Below are 12,653 nucleotides of genomic sequence, written 5' to 3'. Positions count from 1 at the left end.
CTCAGAATGGTTCTCTACAACTACCAACTTCTTATTTCATAGCATTTATCATTCCCCGACATTATATTATTTATCTGTTTATTTATTGTTTCTCTTTCTCTATTAGACTATAAATCCCATCAGGTCTTTGCTGATCTTATTCACTATAGAATCCCCAGCACCTAAAAAATATACTTCACACACAGTAGCCACTCATTAAACAACTGTTGAATATTGAATTGCTTTCTGTTCATCTAGAATCCTGATTTTCTCTTTTGTAGACTCAACAGACTTGTTATTCATTGTCAGTCTAACTCATTTTGTGCGCTGTGGCATTCATAATGGCTGGGATAGTGTCTATTTTGTTCTCTATTTATCTCTTAGGCCCAGCATGTAGTATATTCTTAATAACTATTTATTGAATTAATAGATCAATGAATGATGACAGAATCAAAATAGAAGGCCAGCACTAAATGTCACGAACCCTGTTTCTCCAACAGCATGCTCACCATCAGCATAGATGTTTGGTTCAGCAAATTCCAGGATTGAACAGCCCTGATTATTAGGGCAGTCAGCTCTTCCTGTGACAGTAGCAAGACTAAACAAATGAAATGGCTGATGAGCAATAATTCTGCAACCTTGAGGTAAAAAGAAAAAAAAAATCAAAGAAGAAAATTTCATACATCAGTGAATAGGAAACTGTTTGAAATAGTTGGTCAAAATAGATGAAAGAGAGGGTCTTGAAAGCCAAGAAATGTGGGTGGCCAGTGAGGAGACAGAGGTAAGGAAGTCCAGTACAAAGGTACAGAGTGAGCCCCGAAAGCCCAGTGGAAGCCATGGGTGAGGTCCTATCTCTTGAGTTCATGTTTACTATCAGTAGTAGGCATTCTACGCTAGGAAGTCACTCATAACCTAAAAATGGATTCCACATTAAAACTAAGCTATCTGTTCGCATCACCTTCAAACTAAAAACTGCTTCATGCTCAGTCTACAACTATGTTCTGCAGTTCCTCACTCTCAAAAATGAAGCCTTGATTTTGCAGGGTAGTCATTGTCAATGTCCTCAAATATGCCTTACAAAATCTTTATCCATTATGCCACATATAGAACACCATATTACTTGCATGGCACACTGGACAAATACAAATGGCTATTCTACCTGCCAACTTGAGGGCACAAGAAAGCAGTATGTCAGGCACACCTGGAACTCCTTTGAGAAGTAGCGTTAACCTGCAGCTCACTGTTTAGCAGTTCTGCACTGGCAAAGGTGTTATGAATTTCCAACAATCATGGAGGGATTACTCCATGCTAGGTTCTTTATTCAGCCATATATATTTATATACATATACATATATATATTTATTGAGCATCTACTATGGGCCAGGTACTTCTCAGATTAAGGGGCAAAACAATGAATGAAACAAAGACCTCTGTCTCATGAAGGCTACATTCTAGTACAGAGAGACAGAAAACACAAATAAACCTATGTCAGATGATGATCAAGTGCTGTGAAAGTAAATCCCGTAAGGTAAGCAGAATAGAAAGTGATGGGTATGGGGGCAGAAATGTGAGTGATTTGATGTAGAGAGAGGGAATTTGAATAGGAATCTATTTGTTTCCTATTGCTGCTGTAACAAATTAGCACAAACTTAGTGGTATAAAATAATACAGATTACTATCTTTTAATACTGGAGGTCAGAAGTCTAAAATGGATCAGCAGGGCTGCATGTCTTCTAGCTGCTCTGAGGGAAATCCATTTCCTTTCATTTCTCAGCTCCGAGGAGCTGCCTGAATTCCTTGGCCTGTGGTCCATTCCTCCATATTCAAGCCATCAGAGTAACTTCTTCCAGTCTCCCTCCTCTCTTACTCACTGTTCCTTCTTATAAGGACCCTGTGATTGTATTTGGGCCCATCTAGATAGTCCAGGATAATCTCCCCATCACAACATCCATAACTTAATCACATTTGTAAAGTCTATTTTGCCATGTAAGGTAACATATTCACAGGTTCCAAGGAATAGGATGCCAGCATCTTTGGTGGTGGCGGTGGAGGCATTATTCTACCTATCAAAGTAGGATTCTCTGATGAGGTGGCATTTGAGCAGTGACCCTAGAAAGAGTTGAAGATGAGCCATGTAAGCATCAGGGGATGAAAGTTCCAGGCACTGGGAGCAGAAAATGCAAAGGTCCTGCAAGGCAAGTGGACTTGGCAGGCTTTAGGACTGGTATGGAGCTGAGTGTGGCTTCCAGGTGGTTTTTCCATGGATTATGTGATTCCAGAGCTTTCCCCCATGACCCCTCCACCACGCTGCCTCATCACGTTCTGAAATTTGAAGATATAGATCCAGCATTGAACTAGAGGTCACAATCCTGGTTTAAAGGAGTGAGAAGATTCACCAATGTGGAGAAAATATCCATGTCCTCTGAGTCACTACTTCAACTGTGACTCAGACGCCATACCAATGAGAAAGAAAGTACAGGAGCAAGCCCCAAACAGCTGTCCTCCAACCAGTTCCCCATGTGACATCAAAATTAAGGGCTGAGGTTGCTAGTGTGTAACTAAAATTAAACCAAGTAACCTTTTCGTCCTTCAGGTTTACTATCTGTAAAATGATAATACAGAACTGCAAATGTACCTTGCTACTAAAAAATAAAAGAGAGATTCAGATTAATATGAACTTTCAGAACAGAAAAATGTGCCAGCAGAAGACACATTGTATTAACAAAAGATTATCCAAAGCTTTCTCTCTAATATTAAATTCTTCTGGTGCATGTACACAAACACATGTGCGCGCTCTCTCTCTCTCTGTCTCGCTCTTTCTCATTTTATATGATATTTGATTGATGACTTTTTTTTAGAAAAGCACTGATTACCAACAGTGCCTTCATTTTGCATTGCATATATCAGTTCTTTTCCTCCAGCTCAGAGTTTTTGTTATGCTGTCTGATAAAAGACAAGGAATCTTGGGATGATTTTGCAGGCTGTGTTCCTGAGGGGCTCCTGGAAAGGGTATAGAGCTTCTAGAAGGTTCTTAGTCACAAAGAAGTCTTTTTTTTTTCCTTCCTTAAGTTCTGTGCATATGAGTACAGTGCATTTAGGGGGCAGAGTGAGGCCTCATGTGGTTGGCATTGTTGCTAGAACAGTCCAGCCATGTGGACGATTAATAAAATTATATGTTTATGGAAAACTGGGCAATTTAAAAGCAGAGCTATGTGTTCCTTTTCAAACACTTTCTTGGTTGTTTAGAATAGAATTGTTAAGCATGTCAGTTGATTCTTTAGTTTCCAGTATTCACAGCTCCCACTCACGGCTTTGAAATTCCTTTATGGCATCTACTTACGGTAGTCAAATTGCAAAAGTTAAATGATATGCATTAAGACAAAATGGGCCGCTCTGGCTGTTTGTGCTTTTGTCATTGTGTCAGGAGTCGGGGATCCTAGAGGGACCTGCATTGTTTGTGTAGCCCCGAGCTTACAGAAACAACACATGATACAGAGTGTTAGAAATCATAAAACAACTTACTTCATGTGATCCATATTGCAGGCAGCTCCCTGCTCCTCCACGCGTTGCTTCCCACACACTCCTGCCACCCCCGCCGTCCCCATATTCCTTCACAGGTCAGTAGCTCTGGAGTAGGTCCAAGTTGCTGCATTGTGATGATCCACCTCCGATGTCTCTCTTTACCTGACCCCATCTTGCCCCACGTGAGTGTTTTCTAAACTGCAGAGCTGCCAACAAAGAACGACAGGCTTGAACGACAAGGCCAAGTCCAGGTGAGGTCTTAGAAGCGTCGTCCCAAAGGGAAAATTTTGCCTTGTGGTAAACTTGCACAATGGAGCAGGGGAATACCATAATGAGGGACCCAGAGAAGAACGGCCTTTTGTGAAAGTGGAGAGATATCCAGGTGTGGACTCTCCACATTTAAAGATATTAAATGACACAGTTATTATAAGTACAATGTCTCAATTTTTAGACACTGAGGGTCCCTGAAGTGAGCAGAACATAGTCCTGTGACTCCAAGGACTTATGTGACCCATGCCAAGTCCTGCCTATTTGTCTGGCTTCAGCATTCAGTGGAGCCAGCTCTGCTGGAAGGAGGGAAGGAAAGAAGGAAGGAAGGAAGGAAGGAAGGAAGGAAGGAAGGAAGGAAGGAAGGAAGGAAGGGGAAGGAAGGAAGGAAGAGAGGCAGGGAGGAAGGGAGAAAGGGAAGAAGGGCTGGGAATGAAATTGGTAAGCAGAAGATTTGAGCTTAGGTTTTTTCACTTACTAATTCTGTGAACTTGGGCTGCTTGCATACCCTCTGAACCTCAATTTCCACATAAGAAAAATGGGCATAATGTTTCTCTTACTGAGTTGCTGTGAGGCGGAAATGATATTATGTATGGAAGATTACTTTGTAAGCTGTGACAAGCTACAAAAACGTAATTTATCAATATCACTAATGGGAAAAAACACTCTATGGCCATGCTAACCTGAATGTGCCCGATCTCGACTGATCTTGGAAGCTAAGCAGGGTCATGCCTGGTTAGTGCTTGGATGGGAAACCACCTAGGAAGACCAGGTGCTGTAGGTGTAAAAAAAAGACATTAATGCACTGGACTTGTACTCATCCCACTTTTTTGTTCTATTTAAACGTAGTAACTCTTTTTTTCAAAAGAGGTTTTAGATATCTTGTCAACAATTAGTATCATTAGAAACTAACTCATTGTTAATATTATTTTCAGCTGACTGTTATTAATGTAATATTGCAGAATTACATTAGGTATAAAGAAAAAAAATGAACCTACTTGAAGTAATTGCAAAATATGTAAGATTTCAAAAGTTTGGGGCTATTTTGGACAGCTGACCAAGGAGAAGGTTTGGTTGATTTGAACTGAGGTCTTCTTATCACAGTCCGAATTAGGCATGTCTGTCTATAAAAGGGCAGGATTATTCATATGGAAGCCAATTTCCCTTAGACCATGACAACTGTGTAATTTTCTACTAAAAACAATTTAAATGTAGCACAAAATATTGCACATGGCACGAGTAATATGCTAATTCAAAATGTATGCTATGCACAATAGTTCCTGCAGGTGTACATGCTATAAAGTCAAGCTCAATACTTTTGAGCATTGACACTCCGTGCACGTGGCCTTCCTTTTGTCTTTATTCTTTCTCTCATTCTCATGTTTTTTTCTTTTTTGCTATTCTTCCCTCTTTTCCTTTTTAAAAATTCAAGTCTTAGTCTTTTAAAGACCAAGAAAAACTTACAGTTGATCACATTCAATCAGATAGGTGGCTTCAGACAGTGTATCACATCAAACCAATGTACTTTGGTTGAACCCTTTTCTCTTGAAGTACTGATGTCCGATAAGGGAGATTCTCTAATGATGGGCCTGGAATAGACAGTCCACGAGCTGTAGAGGGAAGGGTACACACAGGCATTTTGGGAAAAGAGCAAACATCCATGTTAAGAAAAAATGAGGCAAGTGTAGTTATCCATTCGGCACACTCTGAATTGAACAAGAAAGGACAAGAAGGCCGTTTGACATACTAGAAATACGCCCGGCTATCTAGCAGACAAGACATGCTGGTGTTGTAAACTGGTCGAGTGACCTTTGATGAGAATTAAAATGCTACACGTAGCTCTAATTGAATATTTTTCACTTTGTCTTCTTAGTCTGTAGGAAGACAGAAGCGTACATAACCTACATCTTTACCCTTAATATTATTGTGACTTTCTGAATTTTCCCATTAATTAGAGTGATTTTCTCCACATGCACAAATTGTCAGAATCTGAATAGGGGAAATGTCTTAATGATATGCTTTATTGCGGCAGCACAGAATGTTCAGAAGTAGATAGCAAAGACGTTTTATACTTTTTTCTGTTTCTATGTCCAAGCTTTCACAAAAAGAGATATGAACAATTTAAATTACTTTTCTTAGGACTATGAAACCTCAGTTGCCATTTTAGTTGTTTCTGAATTTCTAGTTCCTGAAATAAGGTATGCTATCTGTCCTCCAAAAATATAGAACTAGCATATAAATTTGATTTATATATGGCTTGGGATCAAGCCTTAATATCAAAGGATTTTTTATATTCTCATCATATCCTTAAATTCAATGTTTTAGAAAATGGAATTCTATCAGCCTTACAAAGAAACATAGTAGAATCTCCACTTTTATTGTTATTTTACTTTTTTGCTCTTGCCAGAAAGTATAATAACAAGTAGTTTGCAATTTGAGAATCCTTCTTAATCTTTATTGACTTTCCCATAAATAACATACATATAAAGGGATTTTAATAGAAATTATTTATTCATCTTGATTTAAATAAAAGCACACTTCATTATTTATGGTGAATTATTTTTGAAATGACTATTAGAAGGCATCAGTTAATGCAGAAAAGTGTTAACAGAAATATTAAGCTCAGAAAGAATATTTTAAACTACAGTCCTTTATTTAATATGACAATCTGTGTTTTTGTGGGGTTGGCTGTATAACATCTATATTGAGCAAATAAATGGAATGGTATTTAAAAATTTAAATGTATTTTCTTGGTGTAGATTGTTTATATTCTCTAGGCTAGGAACTGTCTTAGGCATTTGTATTTATTTGGTATCAGGAAAAATACCTCACTCAGTCGGTTCTGGTAACTGCTGAATGGCAAAATGGGATCCGCTCGATCACTCATCCTCCCCTGAGTTCAGCTACAGCTTCTGCCTTCCTGATCTCTAGGAAGCCTAGGCTTCCTCTTTCTTGTTCTCCCTGGCTTCTTCTACACCTAGCACAACCCATTCAGGGCTGGCTCAGGCTTGCTTTAGGGTCATGAAACTCCCCTGGCCGTGGGTCTGTGTCCTGGCTCTGAACCATCAGCACCTCTGCTCCTGGACTGAGATCACAGCTGGGTTGGTTGGAGCTGCAATAGCAGCTGTAGCATCTTTGAGAAACCAGGTTCCTGAGACTGTCTTAGAAGTTCTGTCTTGTAGAGCTGTTCATTAAAGACCTTGCCTCCAGTGTTAACTGAGCATCCCCACACACGGAACATCACGCTTCATTAAAGGGCAACCCATTACTCAAAAGGAAGTTCTTCATGCACTGACAAGGTCATGATGGATCTTATGTTACATAAAAAGTGTTCACGAGCTCCAGAGAGAACACATCTGCTTCTTCCTCAGTTCAGAGAGACTCCACCATTCATATGCTCCTCATGTTTGGCAAATCCACTCTCTCATTTTCATCACATCAAAATTAACTTTAAAATGCTACTTATGAGGTGAAAATTCTAGTTAACAATGAGAATTTACTCAATATGATTAACATCAAGTAGACTCTCCCATTATTTTTTAATGATTTTTTTTATTTTAAAATTGAATTATTATATATTTTTCTAAAAGTTAAATAAAATGAATGAGATTTGATCTAAAAAACCCCAGCTATTTCTTTTTTCTAAGGCTTCATTCACCCTCTCCCTCTTCATTGGTCTTTTCTCTCCCATCCAAAACGGCCCTCTGCTTGTCCTTTGTTCTCTTGGATCTTCTCTTCAGAGTCAAGCTTCTAGCTCTCTCCACTCCATCCTGCAACCACTCTTCACCTCCCACCTTCTAATTTACCTCCCATTAAAACCTTTCTCTGGAAAGCCGGAAATGGTCTCCCAGATGTCATCCTTCAGGTAACTTTCCATCTTTTTTTTTTTTCCCTGAAGCATTCAAGGAACCACTTTAGTTCTTTTTCTCTCCTTATGCTTCATTTTTGTTGTGTGTTTTCATTCATACCCACAACATCTATTATTAGCCAGGGTTCTCCAGAGAAACAAAACAAATAGACTATATATTGATAATACGAGATTTATTATATGACTTGGCTCACGTGGTTATGCAAGCCAAGAAGCCCCATCTGCCCTATGTAAGCTGTATCACCAGAAGAGACAGTGGTGTTATTCAATCTGAGTCTGAAGACCTGAAAACTGGGGCCAATGGTGTAGGCCTTGGTCTGTCTTAAAGCCTCAGAACCAGGAACACCAATGTCCAAGAAGAGGAGAAGATGGATGTCTCAGTTCAATCAGAGAAAGCAAATTCACCCTTCCTCCACCTTTTTATTTTCTTCAGGCCCTCAATGGATTAGACGGTGCCCACTTGCATTGCTGAGGATGATCTTTACTCAGTCTACCAATTCAAATGCCAATCTCTTCCAGAAATGCCCTGACAAGCACACCCAGGAATAATGTTTTACCAGCCATCTGACATTCCTTAGCCAAGTCCAGCTGACACAAAATTAATGATCACAACATCACATATCATCTAAATGTCCATGACTCCCAGATTTACAGCTTTGGTCCACACCCTTTTCCTGAGTCCCAGACTTTCATTTCTATTTGCCTTTTAGGCCTCTCTGCTTAGATATTCAAAAGGGATGGTGCCCCAAACAGAATTTATCACCTTCTACAATGATCCTATACCCTGCCCTCATGAATCCTCTCCTGAATTTTTTAAATGACACTTTCTTAACCTAGCTGTCCTTCCTAGAACACTGTTTCTCCTTTAAAATCCACCTCTTGTCAATCCCTGTGTTCCACTGATCCTGCCTTCTAAATAATTTTCATTTTGGTCCCCCATCTCCATTACCATGGTCACCCTCACGGTTCATGACCTGGGCATTACTTGCCTATTTGTCATAAGAGACCACTTTGTGATTGCCCCACTATTCTTCGGAGCTACTGAAGTGACATTTCTAGTGTGAAAATCTGATTCCTCCCTCTATTGCTAAAATTCTGCAGTGACTTCTGGTTGCCTTCATATAAAACCTGGAGTGTTTTGCTTGACAAAGCTTTCCACGATCAGGACCCTGTCCAACCTCCACTTCCACCTGCTTCGTACCTTCAGCCCCTCTCACCACTCTACATTCTGGGAGGATTGAGCCACTTGTAGTTTCCCCAAACATTCCATGGTCTGCATACGGCTGGACTTGGAGCTGTTTCTTGCATGGCACGCTTTCCACCTCTGTTTGCTTATTCGTCAAGGCTCAGAGAGCTACGCCTTTCATGCGAAGCTTACCTTTTCTTCCCTGGACACACATGCTTCCAGTGTACTTAGGCTTTATTTCATCATAACCTTAAGAATCGTCTTTGTTGGCCTCTATCTCTCTCTTAGAATGTGACATTCTTGAAGTCAAGGTTATGTGTTTCCATTTATATATTTGTATCACATACAACTGTTTAGCACATAGTAGCAACTCAATAAATATTTGTCAAAGCAATGAATAACTGAATGAATAAATTAGTGAAATTACTAAAACAGCTATGAGCTTGAAAGCTATATGATGCCAAATTTTTTCCATTTCAGCTTTTTATCTTGATTCTCTGCAGACACATCATTAATTAAATTCTGGGTGCATGGCAAGCCTGATAGAGCATGATTATAGTTCTATCTAAGATGACGATAAAAATATTTGCATGTAAATGAGACAATACTCAGTTTCAGAAAAGCACTATCTCTCAATACTCCAAATAAATGCCATTACCTGTTGGGAAATAAATGAAAATGAATCCACTGCAGTAATGGGTTTTCAGACCAATTTTCCAAGCAAGAGCTCATTTCTTGCTGAAAGTAAATATGGTCCCCAAGCTTATGAAATCAGCAATTGCTTATGTGTACACATGCACTGAGAATGAGCTCACATCTCATTTAGGATCTGTGAGGTTTGAAATGAGCCCTAAGTGTGAGAAAGACATCTGTAGGTTCTACAAATTCCATTTACTCAAATTAAGAAGCAAACCTTTAAGTTTCAAAGTAATTTGAGTTATGAAGATAAATCATATTTGAAGCATTTTTCTTATCTCTAAATAGAGAACTATTTCTTTACTCTAGAAATTGAAGTGTAAGGTAATAAATCAGGAAAATGCCCTAATTCTTTTGGTGGTTTTAATGCTGTCTTTCTTCCCTTCTTCATTCATTTCCTCCCTGTCTCTTTAATTCCATTCTTAAGTTGCCAATGGAAGGATGTGATGACTTACTATGTGCCAGCACTAAGTTAAGCACAGTCATTTTAACTGAATTTAATTCTCTTAACAATCCAATGAGATGGATACTATTATTATCGTCTGCATGTAACAATGGAGGAAACTGATGCAGGCAGAGGACAAGTCACACAACTTGTAATTGGTGAAGCCAGGGCTCAAACTCAGGTCTGACTCAAAACCTTTGCCTGTGACTCATTGTGGCCCGCCTCATCCAAAGCATTGTTAAAATTTGTGAGATGGAAAATTATTCTAGCTCCTCTTAAACCACCTCACACTCTGCTTAACAAGAATTGTATATATCCCATTATGTTTATAAAGTACACCTTTCATGTGTACTTTATAAAGTAGGTAGGTTTACGGCTAGTGGTGCTGATTCATTTATGAGATGTAATAACAGGATCAGAGGGGTTCAATGCTCCAGAGAAAATAAAGAGCATAGAGAGGAAATTTTTCTACTTCCTGATCATGTTACTGAGAAATAATAAAACAAATGAAATCTAAGAAAATGGACAATTTCAGGTAAAGCAGCAGTGGCAAACTTTTCTGAACGGATGAGATGATAAACATTTTGGATGTTGCAGAGGCTTTGCAGTCTCTATTGCAATTATTCAATTCTGCTCTCATAACATGAAAGAAGCCATAAGTAATACGCAAAATGAGTGTGGCTGAGTCCCAGTAAAACTTTATGTACAGGAACAAGTGGTGGGCCAGATTTGGCCCATGGGCCTTAGTTCGTTGGCCCCAGGATTAAAGTGTCCAGATATATTCCTTACATTGTGTTATCGACCCAGATATTTGGAAATACCTAGATGATTAGGAGAATGTAGATAAATGATGAGACATAGCATTTTAGTTCAGTCGAGATTATTTTTGTGCTACATAGCTATACCTCCACTGTTTTATTGGATATTATAAGAGTTCAAAGGGAGGTGATCTATTTAAACTCGAGAAGCAGGCTGTCTGGCAATTTGTGGCATCAAACTGCGAAGACTTAGAAAAGCTTTTGACAGCTATAGAACTGTGTTCATGCAATTTGAAATTGCAATCTTAGCTGGGAGAATTTAGATTCAGACTCAGATAATGCAAAAAAGGTGCTAAAAATCTCTGCAGAGAGACCAATAAGAGAAGCTGGTCATAGAAGTGTCATTATCCAAACTAATAAGTTGCAATGTTTTTTTTCTAAAACAACATTAGAAACAAGGAAAATGAGAAATTGCATACAAATTTTAATTTCATGGCTCTTTATCAAAGTTCTCATTTATCTAAAAATGGCAAGCCTATTTTAAGATCATCGTTATTGTTATTTTCAGATGGAGTCGAATGGTAGAGAAATCTATGGAAATGCAGTTTTTGAGTTGAAAGCTCCACTCTACCACTTCCCAGCTGTGTGCACAAGTTCTCAATGCCCCCTAAGCCTGCAGATAAAGTACATATCACAGGCCTGGCACATACTAACTTCTTGACAAATATTTGCAAAAATGATCATGTGATTCTTCTCCTTGATTTCCTCGGCCTCAAAGTGTGGATCTCTGTTTTACTAGAAATGAAAAAGGAAAACTGAATCTGGGTGTTGAATTCTAACACTGGTCAAACACTATGTAAAAGATTTTTGGCTATTCCAAATAATTGATCTCAGTCTACAAACAGCTTCCTCATCTTTACAATAATTTGTTATCAGTTAGTCTCCCCTCTCCCCGCTAGCCTTTCAATGATAGAATTAAAAATGAAATTCTCTTCTTAGGGCTTTGGCAACTAAAAAATAATTTGTGTAAACCTGTTGTATGCATTTGATACTTTGTTTAAAGGAAAAATGTTGCCCTTCAGTGTGTGTGTGTGTGGGGGGGGAAGCTAATGTGCTTCTTCTGGGTAATATATATAATGCAGTAGCATGGATGGGGAGAATTGCTAAAATTTCTTCCTATTTGTCTGCTTTCCTGATATTTCACTCTATCACTTCTATCAAGTTGAAATAGTGATGTACAACAGAAGCATTGTGCCCATCTCCTTCACTTTATCTGTATCCTAGGGCTGGAGGCAGAAGTTTCCAAACCCTTACATCCCAAGTGTAAATTCCGTAGAGTTGAAGAAGAGATGAATAGTACACAAATAGACGACTAAATTAAAAAGGCAATTACAGGTAATGAAAGGGCAGTTCAGGAAAAGGTGGTGTGATCTGGATTGGAGTATTCTTGTAATTCTCTGTCACACCTACCCCAACTGAATCTCTGCCTTGCTCTTGCTATCTGGTTCAGGTGGGGTTCAGCCCAAGAGAGGCACTAGCAGAGGATGGTGGATGAGAGGAGAGAGAGACTGGTGTATTTATTCCCCAGTCCTCAGTTTTAGCCCTGAAACTGAAGCAGAAGTCACATTCCTCTGTGACTGTAGCTCCCAGCAGGCAGCCCTCCCCCACAGCCCCAGTTCTCACTGGGCTCCTGGCAACACTTTTTGCTTCCCACTCCCCTCAGCCAGTAAGTGGGAAGGGTGGGGGTGGGCTTTGAGTGATTCACCAAGTCATATTTGTTCCCTTAATCTTGCTCACACCTGTGTAAGGAATCCCTTCCTTAAACTCTCTTCATCTGAACTATTTGGAAGCAAATTCTATTTTCTACTATATCTTTGACTCATAAATGAAATAATTAGAAGGAGACCTAATATAAGCAAAGTGTTCAGAATA

The 12,653-nt window shown here is 39.1% G+C and overlaps 1 protein-coding gene and 1 pseudogene across 1 annotated transcript in view; one reads left to right on the top strand and one right to left on the bottom strand.

Annotated features, from left to right (window-relative positions):
- CTTNBP2 (cortactin binding protein 2) overlaps nucleotides 1-12,653 on the bottom strand; it is a 229,946-nt gene that overhangs the window by 154,289 nt on the left and 63,004 nt on the right.
- LOC112478793 lies at nucleotides 4,434-4,552 on the top strand (annotated as a pseudogene).

Source organism: Pteropus alecto, unplaced genomic scaffold, assembly GCF_000325575.1.
Source record: "Pteropus alecto unplaced genomic scaffold, ASM32557v1 scaffold22, whole genome shotgun sequence".
NCBI lineage: Eukaryota > Metazoa > Chordata > Mammalia > Chiroptera > Pteropodidae > Pteropus > Pteropus alecto.
This window is presented reverse-complemented; position numbering and strand designations above follow the sequence as displayed.